Source organism: Austrofundulus limnaeus, unplaced genomic scaffold, assembly GCF_001266775.1.
Source record: "Austrofundulus limnaeus strain Quisiro unplaced genomic scaffold, Austrofundulus_limnaeus-1.0 Scaffold1, whole genome shotgun sequence".
Taxonomy (NCBI): domain Eukaryota; kingdom Metazoa; phylum Chordata; class Actinopteri; order Cyprinodontiformes; family Rivulidae; genus Austrofundulus; species Austrofundulus limnaeus.
Window position 1 is genome coordinate 2734698 of NW_013952403.1, and position 11817 is coordinate 2746514.

Genomic DNA, 11817 nt, shown 5'->3' on the forward strand with positions numbered 1-11817 from the left:
TGTGTGTGTGTGTGTGTGTGTTTGCTGGTCCACAACAACGCAGCGTTGTGAAGTCCCAGCGTATTCAAGCTCACACATCACAGAAGTTATGAAAATCTCCTTGATCATTTCCATTTCCAAAATAACTTCCTTTGAACATTTCAAGTCGCCCGTGCTTTTTTATTTATAAAGCCTATTTAGACAATCAAGGAGTTGAAAATAATTAGGCTCACATGCATGAGCGTGGACATGCACTTCCCTTTCAATCAGTTAAAACCAGCTGTTAATTAAAGTTCTGAGCTGCTGCTCTGCCCGAATCATTTTCTTATTAGCTGCTGCATTTCTTAGATCTGGTGTCAGCAGAGCATATTTTTTTCTTTTGGTTGCTCCTTTCAGTGTTTTTCCTCTATTTTTTTTCTGACAGGAAATCCCACTGACCCATTTAGCTGATCTCAGTTTTGAAGTGAATAATATAGATTCCAAGTTGAGAGAAGGGAGGCTCTATTATTAGTCCCATCTGAGTCTCACGGCCTCTGTCTAGGTGCTGCTGTGAGTTGCTGAATTCCCCGAGAGAAGGCATTACCATCTCATTTGGGTAAAGGGTGAGATTATCTCATCCAGCCGAGCCGTTTAATGTGGGGAGTTGTTGCTGCTGAATGTGTGTTCTGGCATCTAAAGACGTGGGCGGTCCAGATACATTTCATCAACATCACACATGACAACTTGTGATGCCACCTTCCTGATGTTTTCCTTTAAGGGACCCTCACAAACAACAACATCATATTGATCCTCAGCGCCATTTTTTTTACAATCTCCTTAACACCTTCTCCCTGTCCCCCCCCAACCCCTTTTACACCTGAGTAACGATGGGTTGACAGTGTTTGCAGACTTTCTAATAATCTTAATTAAATTGAGATCAGCTCAGAGAAGTGCCGAACAGGATGAGCATGATGGGAATCAAAGGTCCAAATAACTTTGCAGCAAAATTATTATGCAAAACTAATATTTCTGTCTTGATTAAAAGGCTGTGGCATGATGAGCAATCAAAACAAGAAATAAACTACTTGGATTAAAAATTTCACTTTAATTGGATGGATGAAAGAAGCAATTAAATGCGGTAAAGCTCTTTTCCCCCTTCCTAGTCAGCTTGTTCTCATTTATGAAAAATCAAGAAAATAATGATTCATTTAAATGTTACTCGTTTTTTTAAAGATTATTTTTCAACAGTTTTTTTTTTAAAATTGCTTTTACTGTCGTTGCCAAACTTTGTTTATTGATGTTGGCTGAAATATTGGTCATGTTTTAATTACTGGGGTCATAGATGACTGTTTGTTTTAATTTACRTAAAAGCCTATAAAACTATTGGACTTGTTGAACTGAGGTTTTGTAGGGTAGCAATCAGTAGTCAGTATCTTACCTGCACCCGTAGGCAGAAYAATCTYGTTTTGGAGAATCTACAACAGGGRTGGACAACTGGTGGCTCACGGGCCACAACCAGCCTGACTTCTGTCCAAACCAAATATTTTTCTTCAAAGTGAAGGAAATCATTAAATATATGTAATTAGACCTTTCAAATGGGTCTATTTCAGTATCTCTGTGATTATTGCTTCAGCTGAAATTGAAGCAGTATTACAAATGAATCTATATTTTATCCATAATGAAACATTTTATTAGTAGTTTGAAGCATCTTAGAATAAAGCTGGATATKAACACAAGTGTAAATATTGTTCTTATTTACAGGCCTCAATGGTCAAACCTTTCCATTGAGGTCTGATTTGYCTTTTATTTCTGCTGAAACAGCATTTTCAGCAATAACAGCTAAAAGAAAGTTCCTGCTGTAGGACAGCCACAAAAAATACCATTCATTTCTATTTTTTACGTCGTCTCTGTGGTCATAACGTATGCTGTTAAACTGGTTTGGCAGTTTTTTTCTTCTCATTTAAAACATTTTTCTTGACATGAATATGATGAGAAAACTACACTTTGACTATAAAACATTGCAGTTCAGCACCACAATCTGCACCCTTTCAAAGCTGCATAATAATTGATTAAATGCTACTTTAAAACCTAAGGCTGAACATTTGAACCTCCCTGAAGGTATTGCAGTGCTGTTGCATTAGATGGTGTTACTATTTTTAAATTAATGCAACTATAAAACTGGTGATTCAGTTTGGATTGCTCACTTTAATTTATGCCCATAACAAAAATATTTAAGATAAATATTTAGTTGGGAGAAAGATATGACTTATTACTTTTCCCATTATTCGTTGTAAAAGTTTTTGTATTTGTAGACACAGGACACGTTTTTTCTTTTACATTTTTTTTTTGCAGAAATGTAATTTCCAAAGAGGGATGTGACCAACTGTTTGAGTTTCAGAAGCAAGACTACTGAGTTGCAATTTTAAAGGATGTGTTTAATTTTGTGCAAATGGAGCAACATGACCAATGGTGTCTCTCTGCTGTTGCACCAACCTTGCTCATCTATCAAAAATCAAAGCTTTGACRGTATCCAACATTAAAGGGATGCTGCTGGCATGTCCTGCGCCAAGAGGTTTCTTTTTGCAGAGCATATTAAATCACTGCAGGTTGAAAAAAAAATTCTCATCAGTGATCATAGAGAGGGAGGGAGGATGACTCTGAGCTGCAGCAGGCACAGCTCCAGGAATTTATAGTTCTTTTTTTTTTCAGAAAATCAACACATAGTTTGTTTAAAAAAAGTTTAATGAAAGGATTTATTGTTACAGAAAGTGAAATAAAGTGATTTTTCTGCGTCTCATCGTAAAATATCCCTGAGGATTGTCTTTATTTGTTGCAAAAGTTMGTAGCGTGTTTGAAAGTTGCCAAAGGACTCACAGATAAAATCTTTATTCCAGGTTGATTTGGCATTTCATGAACCTCAGAAAAAAAAAACTTCACAGAAAAACAAAACAAAACAAAAAATTCTAATAAAAGTAACCAAAAAATGTGACAGCAGCCAGTCACAAGCGGCATTTATAAAAAAACTTTTCATCCTGATTCCACTCATCTCCATTTAGGTGCGTTCTCTRTGTTTTTCTCCACACCTTCTGGGATTTGGACTCAGGCAAGATGTCTGTTTATTTGAAACAACCAGCAGAACTTCAACAGAGCCTTTTTTCTCCATCACATTCAGAAGGTGTTTTCATATCTTAAAGAAGTCAGATTTAATGATCGYGCTAACTCTTTGATCTGTTCCTTTCACCGCACATTAATAATCACATTAGGCTCACACTAATTTGTGCCCAACTTTGCTTAATTATTACCTATAATTACTCTTTTTTTAACAGACTCCTGAGTGTTTGATCATTATTTAAAACACACTTTTTAATCAAGTTAAAACATCACATAAAGGTGTATTTTTTATTTTATTGCAGGTTTCTGACTCATTTCAGAAGAAACATACAGTTTTTTTAGTTTTCCTATAAGTCTGCTGAAGCTGTTATAATCATTGGTCACAAAGATGCTCCAATCTCACTGCTGCTTCACTGCATCATCAGGAACTGCTTAGTTGTCTTTTAAGGAGTTGTGTCATAACAACTCCCCTCATTAGACAAAATCTGGAGACCACAACATCCATGTTTCATGATGCAGTGACGAGGAATGGTTTGTCTCGGCCGCTGTAGTTTGCCTTTAGTATCTTAATTCCTCTGCAGAGACTGTGATTTAGTCTTTTTTGTGTGTCCCTGGACATGTTTATGGGCTAATAGGCCTTTGTTGGTAGTACTCTATTTATTTAATACAATTGTAGTGTGAACAGAAGGAATAATAAACAGGCTGACTAAACATACGATTCTTCTTTTGGGTTGAGAAAACCTTGTGTAAAGACACAAAGGGGGGACGTTTCCACAGCGGAAAGTAAATTCTTTTGAAGTGGAACTAATCATCTGAGGGATGGTTCTCGTTGTCCTAACAACGCAGCTGAATTGGAATGAGCCTCCTTTTCTGTGAAAGATATGTTTTCTTTTTTTTCATTCAGAACTGATGATGATAGTAGTTTCACACCCTGTCCACCCACATTGTCCGTCCGAACTTCTTTGCGGATAAGTCTTCACTTGGAGACGCCGAGCGCACGGCGGGTGACTCTTGGACTGTGACGTCAGCCTCACTCCTCTGTCTCCGAGTCTTTCTCTCCTTTTTAATGCCGTTAGAATGAAAAGAGAATCTCTCAGTGTGAAAAGATGAAAGCTCAAAACAAGCCTTATATCATAATAGACCTTCTTTACATAATGCTGGCCAAATGTTTTAGGTTTATGCTGCTTTTTGAGACATTTAAATATATGCAGTTTCCTACGACTGGACAAGAAAATAGCTGCKTTTTAAGTAAACAAATTTCTTTCATCTTAAAACACTGTTTTTGTTTTTCTGTTTCTTTTTTTTTTTTAGAAATTAATTGGGTTGTAATTTCAGCATTTTGTAACATTTTCATATGAATATCTTGATTGCAGCAAAATTTCCTACAACTTGGAATTTCAAAGGCATTTTTTTCTTTTTGTTTTTGTGAAAACAATTGATCATTTACCAAATTTTAGTGAAGATTTTAATCATTGTGTTTCAGTTTTCCAGACTGAGCCAAGCCAAGCCTGAAACAAAGTGTGCACAACAGCACTTCTAATTGAATTCAGCCTCAAAACAAGGAAATTAATTAAAATCACTGACTTGTTTGCATTTACGCTCCTAAATGAATAATCCATTCTCTAATCAATCCTGATTAGAACAAACTGAGATTCTTTCTGTGGAGATTTAAACAGCTTCCAGTGTTCAGTTCAGATTTAAACTGAACATATGAGACTCGAGTATCCTGCTTYTCTGGCTAAAGACGGTGGATGCCGTAATACACCAAGTAAGCACGTATTGATTGGAATAATAAGATCCTGCAATGATTCACAGACACATCTTTGTTTTAAGCTGAAGGGATGCAGCTTGTGTGCTCCAGCTTGTGTTTCCCCATCTGCCTTCAGGGAACTGAAAAGGTAACTTTGACCTTCTGACCTCAGTCTGAGAGAATTTCAAACGAAATCTTTGTCTTCACACAATCTGGATAGCTCTGCCTCTGCTGAGTTATAAACTATTGGCCTTTCTGCTACTCCTATAGTCATCCAGCCGTTTTATTGTCTCAGTGGGGGTACAGGGTTCAGGCAGCAGTCATCGACCAAGACGGAGGTGAACTCTTGAGGGGGAAGCGTCCAGGCTGCAGAAGCAGACTTATCACTCAGGCCTGTTAAGACACAAAACAAAGAGAGACCACATTTTACACACAACAAATAAAAGCTGCTGTTGCATTTGTTTAAAAGCCTGAAGGCATAGTTCAGATCTTTTGAAGTGGGATYGTGTGGAAAGATTATGATGAATTARTATTAAACTTTTTGTTGATAGATCRATGAATGACCTCAGTTTGAAGAAACGTGGCTTAATTCTGATCAAACCTACGAACTAACTGATAACGTGCACTGGACCAAGACAAAAGTAGATCATTGCCATCAAGAATTCATGCAAAACATAATTTTATTAACTTGTGTGCAATCGTTGTTTTATTCCTTACACCAGCAACACATGCTGGGCCCAATACCATCATTTTTACAAGTACTTATACTTAATATAATACTCCAATACTCAAGGTCAATACAGTTATCTGGTATCAATACTAGATTTGATCCGCAACTGAATGTGTTACAGGTTACATTTCAAGTAAAACATTTGTAGTTTCATGTTCTAAACTTTCATTGATTCATTGAAAAAAAAATCTATAACTCAAYAAGTACTTGGTGTCATCGGTACTCGGTACTTGAGCGTACCCAATTTGAAGTACTCCTACTCATAATCAGTTTGAGAAAAACTGGTATTGCAACCGGTATTGAGACACTAATGGTACTTTAGCCAGGACTCAACACAAAACCATCTGCTTACCTTCCCTTTAGACAAAAATAAAACGAAACAATTAGGACATTAAAAAAACTTGAAGCGTTTCACTGTTTTTCTATCATTGTAGTTTATTTTGAAAGGATTACAAAGTGGAAATTATGGTCGTGGATGAGCTCAGCGGAATTTGTGCATTTCCCTGCACACTTTTCAAATATGCAAAACAAAGTCAAATAATTACCAACAAATACAGAGTGCTTTGCCTAAAATGCCTATCATAATACATGTGTATTGTTAAATGAAAACAATGTAAAAGTTTATTAAATTGCGTTGACATAACTTGCTGTAAATCATTTGAGATTAGAGTTATTTTAAGACAACAGCCCTCCACCTTCGTTTTGGCTCCACTCAGACCAGCTGTTATTAATCTAGTCAAAAATAAACTATTTCTGAGTTTACTGAGTTTGTTCAAAGACCTACAACAGGTAAGATATTATTTATTCATWACCGCTCTACAGAACATTACTTCTAAAGACTGGAACTCTTGCTATAAATATCCATCTCCTGATCTGAAAAAAGAAAACTAACTAAATTAGGATTTTTCTGAGTAAAACTGACATTTGAATGAAAATGTTTCATCATTTATTAGTATAAATTACTCATAAATTAAAAATTTATCAGGATGTTTTCATCAAACTATAAACCTTATTAGCTTTTTATTAGTTTGACTTTTTTTTAAATATTCAAACTCTTCCTACTGTGTTTTATTGCAGATTATTTATACAAAGTTTTTCTTTTGGCTCCATTATTCATAAGTTTTAGATGATTTATTAATTGCAGCATAGCACATTCCAAATAAGGACACACAACGAACAACCCAAAGCTCTACAATTTGTATGAAATCAAACGTTTCCCACTTTTATAAAAAGCGGTGACTATTTTGTGTCAAAGAGAAGCAGGTGGCCAAAGAAGCATCGAGTTTTTATTTTATTTTAGTGGAAAACAAATTCAAGCTGATAAAAGATTTGTACTTAGCAGTAATAAATCTACATGATGTTCAGTTATCACAGCAGCCTTCCACACAGCAATTAAAGCGGATTCAGGCTGCTGATGAGAGACTTGGCAGCAGCGTGTTCACTGTGATGTCACGCAGGGGTGGGTCCCTGGGAGAGGTGACAAGAGAAGACAACTCTTTCTTCCATCCGAACAGCAGGATTAGCTCCAACTCTTTTTCTTTAAGGGTGAAACAGATGTTCGGAAGATGAATCTGTTTTGTCTCACCCCTCTTCGCCTGCTGTGTCCTGCATGTTTTTTTTTTTTCTTAAAGCTTCACAGGCGCGCTCAGTGGTTCTGACTGGAGTGGGTTAAGGCAGGACACAGCACATAAGCTCATGACACACTTGAATGTGGGCCATTTTTAGCTCTTGTCAGCTGAAAGAAACTCAACCTGTTAGAGGATGCAAAATAAGAATCCTCAAGGAGCTTCTTTTATCCTTCTTTCTGCTGGAAATCAGTTCTTTTTAAGGCCATTGAAAGTATTCTAAATGCAAAAGAAGAAATTTAGAAATTCTAAACGAGTGAAGTTGATCTCAAAGCTATCTTCGGTTCTTCCAAAGACTATGGCTTGCTGGTATTTTTGTCATTTTTACGTGCCATGCGGTAGCTTGTTGCCATTGTCATCACTGCAATAAACTGGGAGCCTGGGAGAGGACGCYGGTGCTGTGCCAGCTGGCTCCAATAGAGAAAACACAAGGCAGACACAGCACAGTTCTCATTTTTATTGTTCCAGAAACGAAGCTCACTCTTTTGGCAAGTGCAGTTTTCATGTGCCCTGTTATTCACAAGAAACATTTAATAAAAAMCACTTAACATAGGCTATAACAAAGCATTTTGTCATGTGTAAGCTTAAAAATTAAGTTTGAAACCTTTCTATTTATACGCAGAATYGATATTTTCCAGACATTAAGCCAAAAGGATTGAGGTCAGTTGATTCAGAGTTATTAGCGACTTATGCAGGGCTTTGCAAGGAGGAAACAGAAATCGTAAAAATAATAATAATAATAATAATAATAAGGTGACACATCATATTGTTTGAAGTGAGTTCCTGTGAAAAAGTTATGAAGACTTAAATCTTACCTGTTGCAAATAGCTCTTTTAATGACCCATGTTTACAGTAAAAGGAGTTTATTTCTGACTGAGCTAATATAGTCTGAGTGGGGCTGAAACCAAAGTGGATTGTTGCCAATATAAAACAACTTCAAACTACATAGTAGAGGCTTATGGTATTTTTAAAAACATCTACATCACTTTGATTTCTCATTACACACTTATTTAATCAAGTTCTGTTGTTTTTTTTTCTCTGGGTGTAATAGCAGCAATAGTTAGCTGTAGTGCTTCTGGTGAAATCTGGGACACCTCTGGCATGAATTTCAGAATAGTTCTGCTAGAATAATTGTGTAATGTRAAACTAATGACACTGTAAATGTTTAAATAACAGTGTTTGCAAAAACAAATACAAAGGTTTTGAGATTGGAGTTGTTTTCAAATGGCTGCAATACTTTTTGATCATGGCCCTTTTCAAAGTAGTAATTAGCTCATCAATTTAATCAAATTTAAACTCTATCTCTCCAAACTGAGTTTGTTCAAAGAGCTATCTACATGTAATACATTATTTGATTATAGCCTTTCCACAAAACAGCATATCAAAAGATCTAAAATATTGCTTTAAGGGGGGACGGGTCTTTATATGAAATGTAATTTTCTTATCAAAAACATACCCTGAGTTTTGCTTTGACTCATTCATGCATGTTYAAGAAATCATGGAATTTCCTGTGGTAGCCACGCGGAGCTGCTTAAGCATTTGCTGGTACAAAGCTCCGCCTATTAACACAAAGCTCCTCCCTGGAGCTTAGGCTGGAATTGAGCTCTTGCCCTACAGAGCCCCTCTCCACTGAAGCATTGTTGTGAAAATGTGCTGAAGTGGGAGTGCCAGAAACGGTAGGGGATGTGTCACCTTWTTAAAATGACAGAGGCCAATTTCAAGGCGTTTAGATAGACTATGATGCAAAGYCATTTATTTTTCATATATTCAGCAACAACTGAACAACTTTTTAAAATTTATTTTATTTAAGCAACAAAAACAAACATTAAAAATAAACAAAAAGCACAATATCATTAAATGAAAAGGAGCAGAGAGAAGAAAAAATCATATATCTCCCCCAATTAAAACAATATCCACACACACGATATTCATCAACAAAAAAATAAAAATAAATAAGAAACTATTATTTTTTCATCCAATGAACAGCCGAGAAAGAAAAGAAAAGACAGACAGACACAAATGTAAATTCTTCTTGATCTATAACTTGATCGTGGTATAGAATTGACTATGTACAATTTATATATAACAAAAAAAAAACACCAACTTTTTTTTGGGGTGGGGCTTTTGGCGGGCCAGATGAAAGTCACTTGTGGGCCGCACTTGGCCCGCGGGCCTTGTATTTGATACATGTTCACTAAAGTTTGTTAAAACAGACAAATCCTGCTCTCCTCTTTCCTGAGCTACATTTATTTTCGCTTACACTAAATCAAAAGAATGTGTGCACTGTAGGTTATTGTGCATCTTTATCAGTGTGCTGCAGCTCATAAGCCTGTGGATTTATTCTCCTGGTAGTGCTTTGCTTAGTAGACAATAGTCCTGCAACTATCAGGGGCCAAGTCATTATCTACTGCTCAGCAGGTGTAGACATTATTGAAGTGTTGAACTAATGATATGTAATGAGCTCTCTGTGACACATGTCTAGCCACCCTTACTATCATGGGGCCCATTAATATATAACAGCCTCATAATTAGTTTTGTTTGAAAGCCAAACCAGTGCTTGTAAATCTTTCAARGAATATTGAAGTTGAGTATATGTGCAGTTTTACAATCTTTTAACATCCACTTGATCATTTGATTTTGTGCATTAAACTTGACAGTGCTTCCATTCGTTCACATCTAGTATWTGAACCGTGCACGTGTGACAAGTGGCCTTTAGAGGTGAGTGTGTGAACAGTTGTAGCTGCTTTCCTTGAATCGACGAACATTATTCCACGACAAACAGAGAAACAAATCATTAGCGTTGGACTTTTCCGTTTGCTCGGTGAATTCAAAGCCCAGGACACAAACAGAAGGCTGTCTTAAAAATTTATACTGGAAATGGTTTTGATGTTGTGCCCCACTGCAAACACTTTCAGCATTCTGCAGGTCGCATAGCAACAGCAAACAAAGGCAGGACACATCTCAAGTTTCCCGTGGAGCGGCCGGTCCGGCGTGCCTTTGATCTTGACTGGGAAAATAGCTGAGTGGGCACTACTTGCATTTGTCTTTCATTTACTCCAGCCCCCCCCAAACATCCCTCTTTTCCCCAAAATATTCACTAAAACAGCCAAATCTTCATCTGTCCCCAGCAACCATTACCCCTCCTGGATAATCAGCCGTGCCAAAGAGAGATTTTGAAGCTCTACTTAGTTAAAACTGGGATGATGTTTTGTTTTGTTGTGTCGTTTCTTCCTTTAATGGTCTGTCTTTTGTGGTTCTATTGAGCATAAAACCGAGAGGAAACCAACTACTATAGCCTTCATTCCCATTTGCTCCTGCAGAATTTATCAACCTGTGCCCCAAGACATTCAAGTCGAAGCCTTGCTGAACACTGAAAGCATCCTAATTTTGCCTTTGCAAGTCCTCTAAGCATGATGAACTACTAACCTGAGAGAATCATTTGTATTCCTTCAAAGCGCCGATGCCAACTGAAAATCGGGGCACACATTAGAGCTGATRTGGATTTTTAAAAGTCACAGGGTTGCCTCAGAGTGCAACCATTTAAACAAAAAAAGATGCCGTCCAAAGGAAGAACATTTACAACCCATTTCTGAGTGYGAATTAGTGCTTTCAAAGGAGGTCTGAGAAATAAAAATAAATAAATACTTCTCATTCTATGCATTTCCATGACCAAAGCTGGATTGTGAAATTCATCTTAGGGCTATTGAATGTAATCTTACTCTGCTCAGCTTCGCTTTGCTCTCATCCAAAACAACTCAGACAGCTTGGAAGATTAAACAAATTGAAGTGTTACACACTGTTTTGGTGTAATTTACTGTAATTGATGTTTCTATCTAGTTCTGAGGTCTTTAAAAGCAATTGGTTGTGTTTGTAGAAAGGCATGCAGCCCAGTAGGGTGTATTGACATAGGTTGTTGACTAGAGCTGCTGCACTGGCATCTTTTAATGCTCTCCCATTGTCTGACTAAATGACTAACTTCTCTCTAAAACTAAAAGCGGACTCTTCAAACCGAAGGAACTGCACGTCAGAATATGGTTGCACTCGTTATAAGACCACAGCCTCATTTGGTGTTGGATTTACAAAACTCAATTTGTCAAGGGCAAACATTTTGTCAGACTATAGCCAACATGTTTTATGTTATACAAGAATGTCAGGAAATAGCTCCTAAAGTGGTGAGCACAGAAATCTGTTTGCTTCAGATTAGATGCTTAAGGTTTAGCTAATTAGCAGGTTTATCAAATGAGCTACCTTTTTATACCATTTTTAAACAAATTCACCAAAAACCTCAGAATCCTGCAAAAATTCTCTTTTAAACAGAACATAGTTCTACTTTTCTATAAGCAAAATATGGAAAATAAAACAATTTTGTTTCATATCATATTAAAACATTGAATTACCAACTCTTCAAAATCATTACATCTTATTTCATAGTAACACCATTCATTCGGTCAATTTGTTTGTTTATTCTGATTAGAGTTCATTTTGATTTTATGAAGGTTTTTGACATCTGTGTGCACTTTAACATTTGATTTTAATATTTTAGAGATTCAGATTTGTTGTTTAAAATGCAAGTTTAACTAAACATTACAAAATAAAAGAAGTGACTAAGTCATGACCTCATAAGCCTACAGTCCTCTACAACA